Source organism: Lissotriton vulgaris, chromosome 8 (genome assembly GCF_964263255.1).
Source record: "Lissotriton vulgaris chromosome 8, aLisVul1.2, whole genome shotgun sequence".
In the NCBI taxonomy this organism is placed as follows: Eukaryota; Metazoa; Chordata; class Amphibia; order Caudata; family Salamandridae; genus Lissotriton; species Lissotriton vulgaris.
The window spans coordinates 43,900,213-43,920,204 of record NC_141696.1 but is presented as its reverse complement, the minus strand read 5'-3'; the positions used below and the strand labels follow the sequence as shown (position 1 = coordinate 43,920,204).

At 45.9% G+C, this 19,992-nt stretch overlaps 1 protein-coding gene across 1 annotated transcript in view; it reads left to right on the top strand.

Moving 5' to 3' along the window:
- LOC147693350 (transient receptor potential cation channel subfamily M member 2-like) overlaps positions 1-19,992 on the top strand; it is a 1,918,272-nt gene that overhangs the window by 1,485,817 nt on the left and 412,463 nt on the right. The window lies entirely within an intron of this gene.

The window sequence follows — 19,992 nt, the reverse complement described above, 5'->3', positions numbered from 1 at the left end:
TCTCTTTCACTCATCTATCTCTACATCCACCCTATAACGAATCCATCCACCCTTTCACTCACCCATCCACCCTTTCACTCCATGCATCCTCCCTTTTACTCATTAATTTATTTATCTTTCCCTCAGCCACCCAGTCATCTAGCCTTTCACTCATCCTTCTGCATAGCCACTCATCCATTCACTTAACTTTTCACTCACACATCCACCCACTCACTCATCCATCCATATTTTCACTAATCTGTCCATCATCTATCAGACTTTTCACTCCCCCATCCCTTCTTTCACTCATCCATACATCTACCCTTTCATTCATCTTCCCTCCCTTTCAGTCATACATTCATTCACTCATCCACCCATCCACCATCCCCATCACTCATGCATCTGTTATTTCCCTCATCCATTCTTTCATTCATCCAGTCTTTCACTTATCCATCAGTTCGTTCACTACATCATCTACACTTTCACTCCATCCATATGTTCATCCTGCCTTTCACTCATCTAATCCATCCATCATCCTTTTCACTCATATATCCATTGTTTTGACTGATCCATCCTTTTACCCATTAATCCACTCTTTCACTCACCCATCCATTCTTCACTCATCCATCCTTTAAGTCAAGTTACCATCCATCCGTCCTTTCACTCACATATCCATCCATCTATCCTTTCACTCACTAACTTCCCTTTTGTCTACCAAGTTGCAGACAGAAGAGACCCATCAAGAACTCCACCTCATTGTAGCGTCTAAAGTTGGGGTAATCAAGGCGTCCCAGCATCCATCCACCCATCCATCCATGCATCCATCCATCCATCTATCTATCCTTTTGTTCATCCATCTATCCACCTTTTCATTCCGTCCAGCTGCCCACCCTTTCATTCCACTCATCCATCCTCCTTTTTACTAATCCATTCATCCTTCCTAATCATTCATCTACTCTTTCATTCATTCAATCCATTCACCCTTTTTTCCATCCACCCACCCTCTTTCATTCATCCAATTCTTTTTACACTTCTCCATATATCCATAAATGTATCCATTTATCCACTCTCACTTTAACTTAAATATTCTTACATCCATCTCTTCACTCATTCATCCACCCATTCACTCTTTCACTCACACACGTATCTGTGAGAAGTTGGCCTGGCGTATGATGTTCACTATTCTAGTGGGCACCTTGCACCAGTCCAAACGACCCTTATTGATGGAAGGTTTAGGACAACCTTTATAGAAAGCTATCCTAGTGGTAGCTGTGGAGAGCAGCTTTCAGGCTAAGTCTTCAAGGAATGTAAAGCAGCTTGTTTTACCAGTCTATAATCTCGTGAATGATCAAATGAAAGCACACCACACAAGGTATATATATATAAAATATATGTATTTATTCTAAACACAATGCCTCTAGTCTCTTTATGAGGCTAGGGGCAAAAGTACAATACAAGGACTTAAATAGTACGCAGTAAACTAGCACAGTATACCATTTGCCCTAGGGGCCTCACAAACCATATTCTAAAAAAGTGGTATAAGAACCACGTGAGGGATAGAAGTGAGGCCTAGGGCATGTAGAACTGCTGGGGCAATCAGGAACCATCCAAGGTAGGGACGCAGGAGACCCACTGGGGACGCGTGCAGTGTCTAAACAGAGCTGCAAATCACCATAGACTTCTATAAGGAAAGTTAAAGTTAAAGGTTTAGGACACTTAGGAGTGGAATGTGAGGGAACCCCTTCAGTACTGGACACTTCGAGAGTCAAGACCCACGGGAGCACCGAAGTACTTGTGTTACCTCACCCAGGGAAGCCGGGTGAATAGGTGTCTTTTTGTGTCGGATTTCGTCATCGATTCCTATGGAGAGCTGCAAAGAAGTGCTGCAGGCGACTAGGAGCAAAGTGTCCGGATGGATCCAAGGGTGGATCAGAGATCTAAAGAACCTGAAAGCAGAGGGGAAGGAGTCTGGGTCACTAGCCAGTGACCAGGATGGCGACAGGAAGATGCCAGCCTATGTCGGGTGCTTTAAGGTGAAGTAGGTGAAGCTTGACTCTACAGCCACATAGTCCAGGAGGTTTCAACAATGTCCTGGAGCTGGATTCAAGCTGTCCCACAAAGGATGTTGAGTGCTGCAGCGTCGGAATCCGGATTGGACCCAACAAGCCTTGGCAACCGCAACCCACGCAAGATGACAAGATTGGCTTTGGTGCAGACCAGCAAGGTCTGAGGGACTCACCCTTTGGAGTGGAGTCAGGGCACATCTTGAGCAACCAGGAAATCCCAAGAAACAAAGGATTGTCCTTCGTGGGGACCCACTAGCCAATGGGCTAGGGATCGCGAAGGAGCCTCGAGCTGTGGTGAAGAAAACGGGCCCACTAAACACTTGTGGAGTGTAGGCCTCTCAGCTTCAGTGCAAAAGGTGATCGGCGCAAGGGCAATAAATAGCCCAATGCACAACTTTGGGAAATAGGTGTACTTGCAAACTTGCAGGATGTCCAGAATTTCCGGACCCACGTCTCTCGTGATAGCTACATGTCTCAGCTTTGTTGGGGACTCGTGTCAGCCTCGGAGATGTCTGAAGTCTGTGTCCTGTGTCACAGATTCTTCGGGATTTGTCTGGAGCCTTGAAAATGCAGACCGGCAAGATACTTCTTTGGTGCCTGTTTGAACAAGGAGGTCACTCCTTGACCCCAAGGGAGATTTCTTCCATCTTACAGTCGATATGGAATGTCGAAGGTCCAAGATTTATTGGAGGACCTGGGGAAGGGGTAGTTACTCCCCTTCCCATTTGTCCAGTTTCACGCCAGAGCTCGGGCTGAGTGTCCCAGCAACCGGTTTGAACTGGGAAATGCATGGAGGACCTTGTGTGTCCCAGGCAGTGTCTGAAAAGCATTCACTGAATGCAACCCACCCTGCCCCAATACACTAAAATCTGTCTGGGGAGGTGCTGGCACCTCCTTGGACAGGAAACCTATTGTGCTGGCCTCTCCTGCCAGAGTTTTATTCAGCAGCAGGAGGTCAGACTCGTGTCTGTGGCAGCAGCATTCATTTTGTGATGCTAAGGCTCTTTTAAAGATTTACTGTAGTAAGTATGTACATGTCTTCTCCCTCGAGAAGGGTGGAATGCTACCCTCGCTGCCAGAAGTGGCGAGGGGGTAGTATTCCAAAGTTTTTGACACCAAACACAACATGTTTTGATAAAGCCAAACCAAAGTTAGCATTAACCGTGAGGATTATACTGCACTAAGGAGTATATGGTGTGGCTATATCATGGAACAGCTATAAGGAAGGGATTCCGAAAGCTGCAGAGGGGCTCCGCTCATGCTAGGGCACCCTCTCACACAAAACCAAGCACTCTGCCTTCAGGATTGTCAAGGCCTGCCATAGGAGTGACTTATAGGTTACTATTTGTCTATATATATATATATATAGAGGATATAGATATACTGGGCCTCATTTATGAGGCCTTGCATCAGTTTTGCGCTTCCGATGCGTCACTTTTTGTGATTCATCGGGGCATAAAACATGCCTCCTGTTGCGCACTATTTACAAAGTGACGCATCTAAGCAGATGCGTTACTTTGTAAACCCCTGCGCTACATTATACCTGCGTCAGGTATAATGTATGCAGGGGGGGGCGTTCCCCCGCAAAAAGCCTTGTAGAAGTGACGCAGTGAAATCTATGAAATTTCACTGCATCACTTCTAGGATGCCATTGCATCAAATTTGTGCGCCTGCCTCTCAGCAGGCGTAAGACTGACGCAGGCCCATTCACATGGGGCTTGCTCCATTTGAAAGGACACATTGCTGGAGATGCGTCACTTTTGTGACACACTCCAGCAATGCGTCACTTGTGCGCTTACAGATACGTCAGAAATACTGACGTATCTGTAACTCCTTGCGACATGATGCGTCATACATTAAATATGACGCATCAGGTATGTTGCAAGGTGTGCGCACTGAGAAGTGACGCATCGCTGCTTTCACGCAGCAAATCGTAATTTCTCATAAATGAGGCCCTGTATATCTAAGTAAGGGTGTTTACACCACCTTACCCAGGCTGCAAGTGCAGACCTGTGGGGCCATTCTGGAAGGCTTCGCAGGGGTGGCATAATACATGCGTCAGCCCCTGGTAGGCCTCTGGGGTACCTTTGCCCTTGGTACCTAAGGTACCATATACTAGGGACTCATAAGGGTGACCCAGTAACCAATCTGGTATGTACCTAAAGTACATTAAGTCAATTTAGAGAGAGAACAGCTAGGCTGTTGTCCTGATTAGCAGGGCCACAGCCAGACTAAAGTCGAAAAAACAGTGAAACATAGCAAAAAGTGGGGGTAGAAATCAGACCCTACTCTCCTACAGTATCCACATGTCCTATCATGCAACCAACAAATCACCCTCCTTTCACATTATTTAAGATCCTTTGTCTGCTGAGCTGCAGACAGAAGAGACTTGTCAAGAAATCAACCCCACGTAAGTGCAAGAGCAGGGGATCACAACATCCCTATACATAGTTTACAGATTACTTCTTTCTTTTACTAGCTGGGCCTCTCAGCTTAGTGCCGTTAATCATGTGACTTATGCCCCTGGTCCGACTCCTGCCTTTGCAATGGATAAACATCTCTTGCCGGGTGGGAATTTCAATAGGGCATTATATTCTAAGGAACCATATAAGACCCTGGTCGGACCCGCCAAAATTGCTGTGCGAGTATGGTGCGATGCGAGTGCTGCCATGGGATGGTGTGATAGATTATCCCATGGAACCCCGCTGTATGATTCTGATTGTTTGGGCAACTTGTGGAGGACGAAAGGTTTTGATAGATGGGACATGATAGGTGTAAGTAAGGTTGATGATCTTTGGTCCAAAGGAACCGTTAAGACCTTTGAGGCGCTTAAGACTGAATATGAGCTTGACGACAAGGAATTCTTTCGGTACGTACAGGTGCGACATGCCTTATTCTCTGCCTTCCCCTCCAGGACGGAGATTCCTGAATCCTCGCCTCTTGAGGACCGTATCCTTGATGGCCACGTACCTGACAGTACCATCTCACTGATTTATACATAATTCATTAATAACAGAGTCGACCTGCTTGTGCACCTCAGGGCTTTGTGGACCGCTGACGGATTGGAATTGGACGACGAGGACTGGCAAATGGCCGTGTCCTCCCCTAAGGAGGTGGCCATCCCTGCCCGCCTTCGGTTCGTCCAGTTAAAGATCCTTCATCGTGTGTATGTAACTGGTCCGCGTCTGGTACGAATGGGCTATTCCCTGGAAGGTCTATGTAAGCGTGGCTGTGGTATGAGTGGTACCTTTTTTCATATTTTGTGGGAGTGTCCTGCAATGTCCGCCCTTCTGGTACAGAGTGCATGCTGCTATGGAAAGGGTCACCGGGGTCTCGCTTCAGCCTGAGCCCAGACGATGCCTTCTTAATGTTTGGGAACCTAATGACTATAACACGGCTCAGACTCTTTGGGCTACTCTTGGTAACATGGTGGCCAAAAGGGACATTGCGCAGCTGTGGGGTTCCCACAGACCGCCTTCGATATCGGCTTGGAAGGAAAACATGGACTGGTGCATGTTCAGAGAAAAGACGGTGTACCTGTCCCGGGGCAGACCCAAGAAGTGGAGTAGAATATGGTCCCAATGGAATGCTTATCGTGGGAATGTTTGTACTCCCCCACAAGATCTTACCCTTGATTTTCCCGTATCTCCCTAGATGGCATTCCAGGCCTACATACGATACTTCTGCATATTGCATGGTCTCCTCGCTGCCCCCTCACCCCGCAACTGATGCTTCAATTATTGTATGCTTAATGTGGAACTCATCCCTCCATGACCTCATGTTTCCCGACTATGGTTTTTCTGCCATGTGAATGTGTTTATATGTTGTTTGTTTTAGTTATCGACAAAAAACTACATCGGACCTCCAATGATCTGCCTTCTAAACTGGTATCGCATACACGCGTATTCTGTAAAGCCGCCCTACCTCGGGGAAACGGCAAGGGGCCTGTGCTCTTAAAGAATTGGGGCACATTTAAAGTATTATTGCGGCCGGCCCTATGTGTTGTAGGCTGAAAGCAGTGTAATGTGAAATAATGTAATAAAGGTCTTTATAAAAAAAAAAAATAATAATAATTAAGACCAGGGAAAACATGGTCTTAACATGACCTGGGAAAATCTGATCTTTACATGGCGAAACACGAAGAAATGCTTACTTTCTCTTTGTTGTTGCTGTTTCTATATGTGCTGCATTGTGCAGCACATATAGAAACGACAAAACACCTTGAATGATTGCTCATGCACATAAACAATCAATAAAAAAATGAATGCTTTGCAACTTCTATGTTTTTTGTACAATGTGGCACACCTTGGAGTTGAAAATCGCCTTTAGTGACATGGCAACTTCCTGCACATAAACAATAATTCCCTCAGCGCAAGCACCCTGGCACTATGGTGGAAGGGTGCCAGTGTTGGCGCTAGGCAGCTTAATTTAGGGCAAGCTCTAGGGGAAACGCAGGGGTGCACCGTATCTTTGTGAATATGGCGCATCCCTGCATTTTCTGAATGGCTGAGCATGGCATTAGAATTTTATACTTATCGCCACGCTCTGCCATTACCTTGTAAATATGTTCCATAGTTTCCTGTCCAGGGTAAGTGTAATAGTATCCCAGTATTATTCGTAGATGCTATTACATTTAACATCAAGGAATCACTCTGTCAGCGTAACGCTAGCAGCTTGGTGCACAACACTCTGAAATGTCCAGGCCCAACTGTGCTTTTTTATTTCCTCTTTAGAATGAAATGATACACAAGACCAGGTACCCATGTATCTGATCAGCCCACAGAAATTAGAAGCTTTTTGATGTTAATGAGCCATGGGACTTTGCTAAATCTGTCAGATTTATTGACGTCATATAAGGCTGAGGCATAATGTGCAAGCTTGGGAGTAGTGCATAACCTTTTCCTGTAAAGTAGGAGGCGTAACTTCACTTTACTTTCAATGGGTTTCTTGCCCATGAAGAAATGCACGGGGAGTAACGGAGTGCAAGCTAGAAGATTAACAATGCTCCTCAAGTATTTGTTTTTGCTCCTTGCTAGGCCTATGCAGTTGGAAAAGCCCCAAAGTTCTGCTATGTTTTGGGTAGATCCTGCTTGTCTAGCCTCATATATTTGTAGGACTGGGTCAATAGGTTTAGTGTAAGATGCCTGGTATTCCTTCAAAATAACACCTGAAAGTTGTCTCTGTTTAATAATGTAAACCCCACTAACATGACAGGAGGTTTAGGTTCAATTAAAGACACAGAGGCAGGGATTATGACTCAACTTCTTTACTTATAGCTCTAGCAGCAAAGTGAAACATAACATAACATGAAAGAAAATTTTAGGCAAACGTATGAAGGAGGTCATCTGTGTAGATCAACTGTGACCTCATGTGTGATCCACCAATCAGTGAACAGTTTGTTGTATAATTATCCCTGCTGAGCAGCAACCGTCCTCTTCTTTGCCATGATAGCAGAGCAATCCAAACAATCAATTTATACATGCCTTGACCTGAAACATAAACAATAAACTTGAAACATTCCAATGTAGAAAGGTATCCATCTGAAAAGGCCAGCAGCTATGACAACGTGGGATCCACCCACAGCATTCAAGCTGGCAGAAAAAAAGTATTGTTATCCATTCGGGAGTGTTGGGTGAGATGGTCTTCGTCTCCCAGGTCTTTAATAGAATCCAAACCTTCTTCCACGTTAGTGGGGGAGATTAACATTGTATTATAAGACTGGAGGCTCAATTATGACAAGTTTAAAGCTGTGCAATAACATTAAAATAAACATGAGCAATTGATTTCAAATTGAATGCTCGGAAAGTGGACTCTCTCGACCAATCTGCTTCTTTAAGGATATCTTCCATATGGCCTGCTGAAATAAAGGTTTTAGAGGTCATAGCTCCTCTGACTGAATGGATGCCAAACAAGGTGATCTCTATGCCACCTCTGCCATGCTCTATCTAACCCACCTGGCTAAAGTAGAAGGAGACATAAGGTTTCTTGAAAGATATCAGCAGTTGGGATACTGCTGGAGGGAGAAAGACAAGGCAAGAGACTACACGTAACTTCTTACATTAATGTAAAATGGGTCAAAACTTGAGGATGAATTTGTCTTTGCACATAGAATTTAATAGAATAGAATATGCTCTTATATAGCGCATGGCTACCTGGAGGCATCCCAGCGCTGCGGTAAGGAGTGGATGGAATTTTATGGGAAAAGCCATGTCTTCAGTGGACTGCGGAACGAGAGGTGGTTCGTTTCCTGATGGTTGGGAAGAGGCAGGGAGTTCCAGAGCTTGGATGCGTTCTAGGAGAAAAGGCATCCTCCTGTAAGGGACTTCCTGATTCTGGGGACCTCAGCCAGATGTAGTACATTAGAGAGATGACTCCTGGTTGCTTTATAGGATTTGATAAGGTTGTTAAGGATTGGAGGACATTTGCCCTGCAATTTTTTGTGTGCGATGCACAGAGCTTTAAAGTGTATTCGCTCCTGCATCGGGAGCCAGTAGAGTGTTTTTAGGGCCGGTTTGGCTGAGGAACGATTATTTGTGCCTGTAAGGAGTCTTGCTGCAGAGTTCTGGACTACCTAGAGTTTGTGGATAACTGAGGTGGGGGACTCCTAAATAAAGGGCGTTTCCATAATCCAACCTAGATAAAATGAACACTTGGATTAGGATTTTTTTTGAGCTCTCAGATAGGAGGGGCAGTATTTTGCATTTTGACCTCAACAGGCCGAAACAAATGGCAGCTATTTTTCTGGCTTGTGCTCTAAAAGTGAGCTTTTGGTCAAGCCAGAACCCCAGGCTCTTTATTTCTTTTTTAGGGATTGGGGCGGGTCCCATACACGACGGCCACAGGGTAAGTGGGTTGACCATTGCTTGGTTACCCAGCAACATGAGCTCTGTCTTGTCGCCATTGAGTTTAAGGTGGGACAAACTCATCCAGTTGGCGACTTCTTTAAGGCAGGAGCGCAGGTTTGTGGGTGCCTGCTCTGCCTGGTTCAGTACCACAACAAACTGCGTATCATCCGCATAGCTGATTAGCTGGATTCCAAAAGGTGCAACTATCTCAGCCAATGGGGACATATACATGTTAAAAAGTATGGGGCTCAGGTGGAGCCCTGAGAAACCCTGCACTGCAGAGGTAGTGGTTGTGAATGGGTGCTACCTTCAAACACCTGGAAGTATCTTCCTTCAAGGAATGATTCCAGCCAGGAAAGGGCCCTGCTTGTTACTCCCAGTTTTTTTAGCCGGTGTGCCAGGATTTGTTGGTTCACCGTATCGAAGGCTGCACTAAGGTCTAGGAGGATGATGGCAATGGACCCTCTGGTGTCCAAGATCTTTCTGGACTCCTCCACCACCACTAGTGCAGTCTCCGTGCAGTGTAGCTCCAATATTCCCAATAGGCTCTGCGAATTGGAATAATATATGCTATAGATTAGACGTAGGACTGAAGTCAACTAGGTCTCTATCGAATATACTAAACTTAATTGTGTGTGTGCCAGCTAACTCAGAGGTCACTAGAAACTTTCTCGAATACACAAGAAGGGATTCGTTTCTGACAACCGCATAAACATGACAACTTTGTTTCCCAAGAATAAGAATATATCTCTCGCGGAAACAATCGCCTGGACCTTCTTCCAGATCGGTTGCTCCCCCACGCTCCAGCTGAACTGCAGCTGCCTCGCTCTGTCTCCTGGCGGTATCGTTTTGTGAACAAGCATTTTCAGCTGTATTTGCATATTTGTCTGACCCTCGCAGCCTAGAAGCGCTTTGCTCGCGCAGCGCCGCATTTCTCTATTTAATTAATTAATTGCTAGCGCGACCTTGCTGAGGCTGGCTGAATTGATTTTGGTACATTGAGGCTTGTGTATTTACTTGCAATTGTCCTGCACACTCGGCGCTGTTGTGTATCTGCTGCCCCTGGCTCCATTAGCCTTTGACCCTCCATTTTGTTGTTTGTTTTCCCCTGGTCCGCCCCTCCTCCCGCCACCGCCTCCCAGCTGCTGCCCCTCCCACGCTCCGCCCCCTCCAACATCCATTTATGGCCAATGTCCCCACGCGCTACGGCCGCGCCGAAGGTGCGCCAAAGGTAAGCCCGTCTACGCCCGTCCGCGCCTGGACCGCGCCCAGCGCCAGACCCCCTGGCCCCCGTCCCTCCCAGCCCCCCCGCATTACCTACGATGCCGCCACCCTCCTAGCCCTTAACCCCGGTCGCGCCCCCAACTGCGTCCAAGCCGCCCCTGGACACACCCATGGACCTTTCTCTTGCTACTCCTGCAAATTCATCGGCACCGACAACATCTCCGCTACGACCACAACACAGATTCCCGACCCCAACCACCTACAGTGCATCCTTCTCAACACTCGATCGGTCCACAGACACGCCATTGACCTATGGAATCTACTAGACACCATCTCTCCAGACGTCGCCTTCCTAACAGAAACTTGGATGAACGCTTCCTCCGCCCCAGACATCACCATTGCCATCCCTGAAGACTATAAGATCACTCGCAAGGACCGTACCAGCCACACAGGAGGAGGAATCGCTATCGTCCATAAGAAATCAATCCGCATCTCAACCAGTTCTGACGCCAACCTCGCTAACTCTGAACACCTTCACTTCCAGATCCACATCGACCCCAATACCACACTCAGAGGCACCCTCCTCTACAGACCACCAGGACCCCGCGCAAAATTCAGTGAAGACATCACAGACTTCATCACCCCACACGCGCTCCCCTCCAAAGACTACATCCTTCTGGGAGACCTCAACTTTCACCTTGAAAAGAACAACGACCGCAACACCGCCACCCTCTTAGACAACCTCGCCAACCTCGGACTTAAACAACTAGTCACTTCCCCCACCCACATCGCAGGTCACACACTCGACCCCATCTTCACCTCCATCAATCATGTCTCCTTCAGCCACACTACGGATCTCCTCTGGACTGACCACAGCTGCGTTCACTTCACCTACAACAAACCAAAACCCACCAACCACCTCCAACCAACTCTGCAAAGAAACTGGAACAAAATCACCACGGACCAGATCTCCGCATCGCTCCTTCTAAACACCCCAGCCCACTCTTCTAACGCAAACGAAGCCGCCGCCAACCTCACCCTATGGTTATCCAACTCCGCCGACACCTTAGCACCACTGAAAAAACGTCAAAGCAAACCTGGCAGCAAAAAGGCCTCATGGTTCAACGATGATCTTAAGAAGTCCAAGAAACTCTGCCGCTCCCTTGAAAAGGCCTGGAAAAAAGACCCACCCACTAGCACCAAGGACGCCTTCAAAAACGCCACCCGCACTCACCACCAACTAATCCGTAAGGCCAAGAAAACAGCATTCAAGGATCGACTTGACAACAACGCCCACAACAGCAAGGAACTTTTCAACATCGTCAAGGAATTTTCCAATCCCTCGGCCAACTCCAACGACATCACCCCCTCTCAAGCCCTCTGCGACTCCCTAGCCTCATTCTTCCACAACAAGATTGCAGACATCCACAACAGCTTCGACAACCAACCCGGAAACCAACCCACCCTACCATGTGCTGAACATTCTCCCCCCGTGAACACCCTTAACGACTGGAACCCAATCTCCACTGAGGACACAATCCGCCTGATGAATTCCATCCACTCAGGATCCCCCACAGACCCATGTCCTCACCACATCTTCAACAAAGCAGACTCCGTCATAGCACCGCACCTCCGAGACGTCATCAACTCCTCCTTCAACTCCGCCACCTTCCCGGAAGACTGGAAACACGCTGAACTCACCGCCCTTCTGAAAAAACCCACAGCGGACCCCACCGAACTCAAAAATTACCGCCCCATCTCGCTCCTTCCATTCCCGGCCAAAGTCATCGAGAAAGCTGTCAACAACCAGCTCGCCGCCTTCCTCGAAGCCAACAAATCCCTCGACTCCTCACAATCTGCCTTCCGAGCAAAACACAGCACTGAGACCGCCCTCATCGCAGCAACAGACGACATTCGAACTCTACTGGACAATGGAGACACAGTCGCCCTCATCCTCCTCGACCTCTCTGCAGCATTCGACACAGTCTGCCACAGCACCCTTTTACAACGCCTCAATAACATCGGAATCCAAGGAAAAGCACTTGAATGGATCACCTCGTTCCTCACCGGAAGAACCCAGAGAGTCCGCCTCCCACCATTCAAGTCCGAGGCCACTGAAGTCATCTGTGGCGTACCACAAGGATCCTCACTCAGCCCCACCCTCTTCAACGTGTACATGAGCCCCCTCGCGGCCATCGCCCGCCAACACAACCTCAACATCATCTCTTACGCGGATGACACTCAACTAATCCTTTCTCTCACCAATGACCCCAGCACCGCCAAAACTAACCTACACGAAGGAATGACAGAAGTTGCCGAATGGATGAAACAAAGCCGTCTGAAACTGAACTCAGACAAAACAGAAGTCCTCATCTTAGGTACATCCCCCTCTGCATGGGACGACTCCTGGTGGCCGGAAGCCCTCGGAAAAGCACCCATCCCGACAGACCACGCACGGAACCTAGGCGTCATCCTGGATTCTTCACTCTCAATGAACAGACAAGTCAGCGCCGTATCCTCTTCCTGCTTCAACATTCTTCGCATGCTCAGAAAAACATTTCGCTGGATCCCCACCGAAACAAGGAAAACAGTCACCCATGCTCTGGTCACGAGCCGACTGGACTACGGAAACACCCTCTACGCAGGCACTACCGCTAAACTCCAGAAGAAACTCCAACGAATCCAAAACGCCTCAGCCAGGATCATATTAGACATCCCACGCAACGAACACATCTCTGGTCACCTTAAAGACCTCCACTGGCTACCCGTCAATAAGAGGATCACTTTCCGACTGCTAACCCACGCACACAAATCACTCTACGACATCGGACCAGAATGCCTCAACTCACGACTGTCCTTCTACACCCCCTCCCGCCAACTACGTTCTTCCAGCCAAGCCCTCGCCACTGTACCTCGCATCAACAAGACCACCATGGGAGGCAGATCCTTCTCATACCTGGCTGCTAAAACATGGAACTCACTCCCCGCTTACCTTCGCCTTACCCAGAACCACCTAGCATTCAGAAAGCAACTTAAAACGTGGATATTTGACAAGTAATCCTCCTCCCCTTTCTAAGCGCCTTGAGACCCTCTGGGTATGTAGTGCGCTATATAAATTCTCTGACTTGACTTGACTTGACTAGATAAGTATTTCACTCTGTCAATTGTGCATGCTTCGTTTCAACAGAGTTGCAGAGAAATCAAGAGACGGGCGTTTTCAATAAAAAGGGTTTATTGAACAGTCATCTCTCTCATGCAAGAGAGGTGAACTGCTACAATCGTTATGCAGAATGCAAAGTATAATGTGTACAGCAAGAATAGTATTTATAAAATAATACTGTAAGAGCATTGTATGGTTTCTAAGCCATATAAAAATACATATATAAATAACATTGACTAAAATACTCAACTGGTGCTTCTAAAATAAACCTACCCCAATGTACCTAACCTAAGTCTAGTACGAGGAATAAGTAAGTATTGTGTAGCATAGGTTTAGTTGTTTTTGCCAATCTACCAAAGGCTTCTTTAGGTTGGAATCAGCTCCATAACTTGGTCAGAATGAAGCAGGTCTGGTATCTCTGTCTCGTGACTCGATTTCCCAACACCCCGCAAGGGAAGGCGGAAACACTGGAGCTGGATTCTCGGCAGGAGAAAGGCAGCCTCTCGATCAGTGCGTCAGCTGGAAAGTCGGCTGCCATCTGCACTTGCTGTAGCGAGCTGCGTTGGGCAAGTAGATAGTCAAACTGCTCCGAACCACCGCGTCTTGCTAGAGCAAGTGAAGGTACATTTATACCTTGTAGGTGTTTAGAAATGCCATAGTGTGACGTAAAGTCGGGCATATGAACGTCAGGAAATAAACCCTAGGGAATAGTTGTTCTTTGTAAAGTAACTGAGTTCTTGGACAAATCAATATTCAAGCAAGGGGAAGTTCCGTAAATGCTTAAGCTGGTTTTCCAAGAAATCGTTTTGACGTTTGGTATGGGTGGAAGTAGCAATGCCTGTATTTGGGTAACATGGGCTATGCCTAAATAAGGGCTTGATTTCAATGCCTATATAAGGGCAATATGAATTGTACCTATATAAGAGCATTAATTGGTAAAATTCACTCGGAAGCCCGTCTGGGACCAATGGAGTAGTTTGAAGGTTTCAAGATGTGCAGAAAGTTGGCGGTTCACATATATTTCCACAACCTTCTCAATAGTGCTTTCACCATAGCAATCGTCCAGTCCTGGGGGACTAAACCAGATTCTAGAGAGGTGTTGAATAGATTGACAATGGGAGGGATGATGATAGGCATTGCGGACTTTAGAATGTTAAATGGGGCCGGGTCCAGCGGGGAGCCACTCTTGATCATATTAAGGATAGGAGGAAGGAGTTCCCCAGTGAGTGGAACAAAGGATTCAATCTTGGGGGCATTATTCTGGGGTTCTACTCCGAGCTGCGCGGAAAGGTGTTCATTATTAACCGCTGGAAGGAGGTTAAGTATGAGCTGAATTTTGGTGAAGAAGAAATCCGCTAGCTCCTCACATTGGAGGCCCGAAGAATCGGTAACCAAGGGGGGATCTGGGACTTTCATAAGTTTTTTAACATTCCTCAATATTTCTTTGGGTGCGTTGGAGGAGGATGATAATTTTTCTTCGTAGTAGGATGCCTGTGCTGAGTTAAGTGCGGCTTTATAAGAGATGATATATGCCCCATAGTCAGATCTCTCCTCCATAATCTTTCTAATCTTTTGCACCACTGTTTTAGTTTGCATCTAGTAAGATACAATGTTACCCTCTCTGTAGAAAATAATTTATTATCAACATCAAGTGCTTTAACATCAGAAACTCTTCTAAAAGATAACCAACATAAGAGCATTGTTAATTTTGTAGACAATTGGTCCAAATAAAGGAATTCATTATGAGGCCCAGAAAGAAAGAGATCCAATACCACCTTTACATCCCAAAGAGATAAATATTTGATTTTTGGTAGAATTTTGAGTCTGATTGATTTAAGAGCTCTACATTAAAAAAATGTTTACCTACCGGTTCTCTTTTCACAAGGACATGTCCAGCAGAAATTGCTGAACAGTAAGAATTGAAAAAAGCCAAAAAAGCGTAACAAGGAATTTGACTTTACAGGAGATGCAGAAATGGGATAAATCTCTTTCTCCACACACAAGAAAACTGAGACAGCCCAGGCATATTTATAACCACATTGAGTGGAAGGAGCCCAGGAATAGTTTATAACTGACAACGCGTCTGACGAAAGTCCTGAGACATGCCACGCTGACCTGAAATCTTCCAGGTCATCAAATGACATTGTCCTTTGATGATCAAATCATGAGGATGACCTTGAGGGTTCAAGAATAACTTGGGAAACATGGGTTTATTCTTGAAAAGTCCATTGAGAGTTCTAGAAGTTAAGGGAACCTTACTTGTGAGGACCAGAAAGGAGTTACTATTATTATTGTGGCCCAGTCCCTTTTGACATGGAGTATTTTAAGAATCATTGAAAAAGGAGGAAAGACGTATGCTTGAAGAGCGTGCCAGGTTTGAAGAAAAGCGTCCACCGCTTCTGTTGCCAAATCTGGTCTCCAGTTGAAGAATCGAGGAAGATTGTAGTTGAGGTGGGATGCAAATAGATCTACTTCTAGGGGGCTCCAGAGATGGAGAATCTTGTGGAAAACCTGAGGATGAAGAGATCAATTATTTTTGTCTACTAGTAATCTGGAACCCAAAGCTGGCACTGAATTGGAAAGTCCTGGAATGTATTCTGCTTTGAGGGAAATCCCTTTTTACAGGCAATAGTACCAAAAATCTTTGGCAAGCTCTACCAGACCTTTGTCCACCCAGTTTGTGTATTAAACGTACCGTAGAGACATTGTCCATCCACTGAAGAATGCAAAAATGTACTTTTGACGGTGCAAGGACTTTCCAGCAATGGAACCTGCAAGTAGCTCTATGCAGTTTATATGATATTACATTTCTTCGGGGGACCATTTTCCTCTTTTCTGCATCATCCTCCCCAGCTTGATCTGCTGACGTTAGATTCTAACATGATATCTGGGGCGTGGCCTAAAATGGATCTTCCATTCCAAACCTCCATCTGGGAAAGCCGTCACTAATGCTGAGTAAGGGAGGCTCTTTGAAGCTGATGAGCCTTGAGGCGTTGGAGCGCTTGATAATGATGAGGAGCAGGACAAATTGTGGAGAGAAAGTTGGTTTATTTTTCTAACAGGACAAATCTCCTTTTTTGATTACTTTGAATTTCTTCAGAGGAAGAAAGAGAGCTGATTTCTTGGATTGATGAAGAAACCTAAGAACTGAATTGTTTGGGACAGAATTAGAATTGATTTATTACAAACCCTATAATCTGGAGAAGATACTGCTCACACTGTTTGTGTTTGTAGTAATTTTCTGAAGTTGAGCATTATTAACATATCATCCAGATATATAAATAATTGTACTCCTTGAAGATGTAAGAATGCTACCACTGCTTCAGGAGTTTGGAGAAACAGTAGGGGCCTGAAGACAGGCCGAAAGGTAAAGAGAGGAATTGGAACTTGTGGCTTGCCAAATGAATTGTAGGTAACAATAATGCAAATGATGAGTGGGAACGGCTCCATAAGCATCCTTAAGATCTATTTTGAACATCCAGTCGTTCTGCTGACGAGGGTCTCCTAGGCAATGTATTCCCTCCATCTTGAAATGCCTATACAAAATAAAACCATTCAGGGATTTGAGGTTTATTACTTGACAAAACCTTTTAACTGATTTTTTTTTACTAGGAAGAGATTACTCAGGAACTCCTAGTAGCAGTGGTTCTTCTTGAATTGCCCCATTGGATAACAAATATAGAACCTTCAGAGATATTAGTTCAGTTTCTTAGGAACTGAACTTCATTGGACAAAAAGGGACCAGTTGGATTGTAGTAAAATAAAATTCTATTTGATACCCCTAAATTGTTTGTAAACCCCACTAAGAAATGTGTCTCCAGTTGTTGTGAAAGAAAGTGAGTCTGCCATCCAGTTTCTCTGAGAGATTTAAAAACAACATGACCTACACTACTCTCTTGGAAACGGCCTCTGTAGGTGTTTCCTTTTTGCAGTTAGAACAGAGCCACGTGTGAGCCCACCTCTGGACGCTTAAAACGATGGTCTCTATGACCTCTTTGGAGAATTGCCGGATAAATGAGCTCTTCCTCATCCGGCTCTGTGAAATACACAATGGGTAAAGACTTTCTTGAGATATTGTTGTGCCTTGTCCCAAGTGGGGTGAAGATTTGTACTTAGGCAGATATGTCCTTGATGAAGTGCTCACCAAAGGTTATTCAGACAGAATATTGAGTTTGAAATGCCGATTTACACAAATATCGAGTTGGAAATATCGTGAGCTTGTCATGAGCCACGGTTCCCATGTGCTCATGATGAGCTGAGCTCGTCATGAGCTGTGGAACGCTCTAACCCTGGGCTAATTCCCCTGCTGTGCTGAACGTTCCACAAAGACGAGTGTGGTCATGACGAGCTCAACTCGTCATGAGCACAGGAGCACTGTGCCTCATGATGAGCTGAGCTCGTCATGAGCACGGGGCCGCTGTGCGCGCCCCCCCTTCCCCCAGCACAGCAGGGGTATAACCCCAGCATGCAAGGGGTTAATATATTTGTGGGTATTTGTCACAGGTAATTAACACTATATTTGTTTTACTTTTAATATTAAATGTATTTGTATTTCATTATTTTACATATTTAATATATTTTTACTTTATTTTGTTTTTAAAATATTTTTTTTGTTAATATTTCGTTTGTTTTTAAGTTTGAACTGACTAATGAGAATATATACTGTTACCCCTCTGCAATCCAACACGCCCCCTCCTGTTGCACTCACTGGAGTGGGAACAGTAATTAAGTCTAGACTATTCTATCCCACAGGGATAGATAGGCGAGATTATTGTAGGCAGTTCAAAATCTCTACCAAACTGCGGATCGCATACAGTTCATGTGATCTATGCGCGTGCACGGCAGCCACGTCACACACCACCATTTGTCTGTGCCTTTAGCATCAGACTTCAAAGGATGCCGCTCCCCGTCCCACTGCCTGCACATCGCGCACCACCATTTGTCTTAGCCTCGGCATCAGACTTCAAACGCTGCCACTCCCCCGCCCACCGCCCCGCCACAGCAATGCCGAGAGCTTGTCTCTCTTTTCCAGTCTCCATCGCTCTCCAGTTTTTTCTAGAGTTTTTTTAAAATATATAGCGCAAACTCGATTGAAAGATATTGGCGCGCTTTACATGAGCGCCCAATTACATTACACAAGATCACACACTTTCATGTTTCTCTCTCTCTCCTCCCCCTCATTGTCTCTTTCACACACCCACCCACACTCTTTCACCATCTCTCTCGTCCCTCGCTTTATGCCTATCTCCTTCCTTCTCGTTTGGTTTCTCTCTCTAAGTCTCTGCTCTGTTCTCTCTCTGATCTACTTCTTCCCTGTTCACCTCTCTTCTTGCTGTTTCCTTCGTCTCACAGTCTAATATCCTTCACGATAATGTCTCCAATGCCAGACACACTTCCCTTTCTCCTTCACACTTCAAGGGCTCTTTCCCAACACCCCACCCCCACATCTTTACCCCCCTACCCTCACCTGACTTTACTCACTCCCTATTTGATCTTCTTCCTCATACTCATACACTCGCATTCAGGAGTCTCACCGTCTCTACTTTCTACACCGCTGAGCTTTCTGTGTTGGTCCAGCCATTTCTTTCTGCCTTCATTTAATGTCTCCTGCACAAAACGGAAGTCCTCTCTCTGACATTGTTTTTCTGCTTTTCTCAACCTTGTTCTCTTACTTCCGTAATGATTTATTTTCATGAATAATGGGGTTTCAATGGAAGCCGCAGCAATACGGTTTCTCTTCATACTTCATACCAGTGAGAGTCTTGCTGTTTTGTTTCTTAAGCGACATCCTGAGGTCCTAGAGTACTATTCGTGTACTGAAAGCAATATTTGTGGCCATATGCATAATAGCTTTTATGTTGACACTGATTGGTTAATGGTCTGCATTTTAGATAGGCATTAGGGAGCGCAATATAGGTATCAATTTGACACAGACCATTTGTAATACTAGCCTAAGTGATAGTGTTGAATATCTATAGGGCAACAAAGCCCCTGCTCTGCTCTTCTGGGTGTCTCTTAAGGACTCTTTGTACAGCGTGCTTTTATTACACAGAGATTGTTTTGCAGTTTCCTTTCACCCTCCTACCACAACATGCTTGAAAGAGTGGGGCTTGTTTAAACACAGCTCACACTGTGCTTTTTAGTTTTACCCGTTTCCTTCTCCTGCAAGTTTTCCATCTCTTTTTCACCTTTACCCTTTGCGACCTTATCATCTTTTTCCCTCTCTTTCTTTCTTTTAATCCCCTTTACTCGCTCTGAAGCATTGTTGCCTTTCCCCCCGCCACTCACTTACCTGCTTTCTGAGCCCTGACTCCTTCCTCTCACAGTCCAGCCCGCCGCCCTCGGATCTCTTCCCTCTCCCAGACCTAAGGTGGCCGTGGCATGGACCAGTGATTTAAGAAGGTGATGCCTGGCCCTACCACCCCGCCTTTCCTGTGCCAAGGCCTCTCACCAAGCCTGCCACTTTCAGACCCTGCTTCTTTACAGCTTTTGTTGCTGCTCTTCTGATTTTCAGTTTTTTTCGTTCTCTTGCTCTGCGGCATTCAAACACAAAAATGCCCATCACCACCTGCACATATGAAGCATGCTCTTTGTCCTCTTCATCACAATGCTGCGCTTACGCACACACCGAGCTATTTTGTAAGAAAGAGGCATTTTAACAGAGGGCAAGACTGTAGGTATGGATCTGGATTCCCGGACTGTGTCTAAAACTGACGTG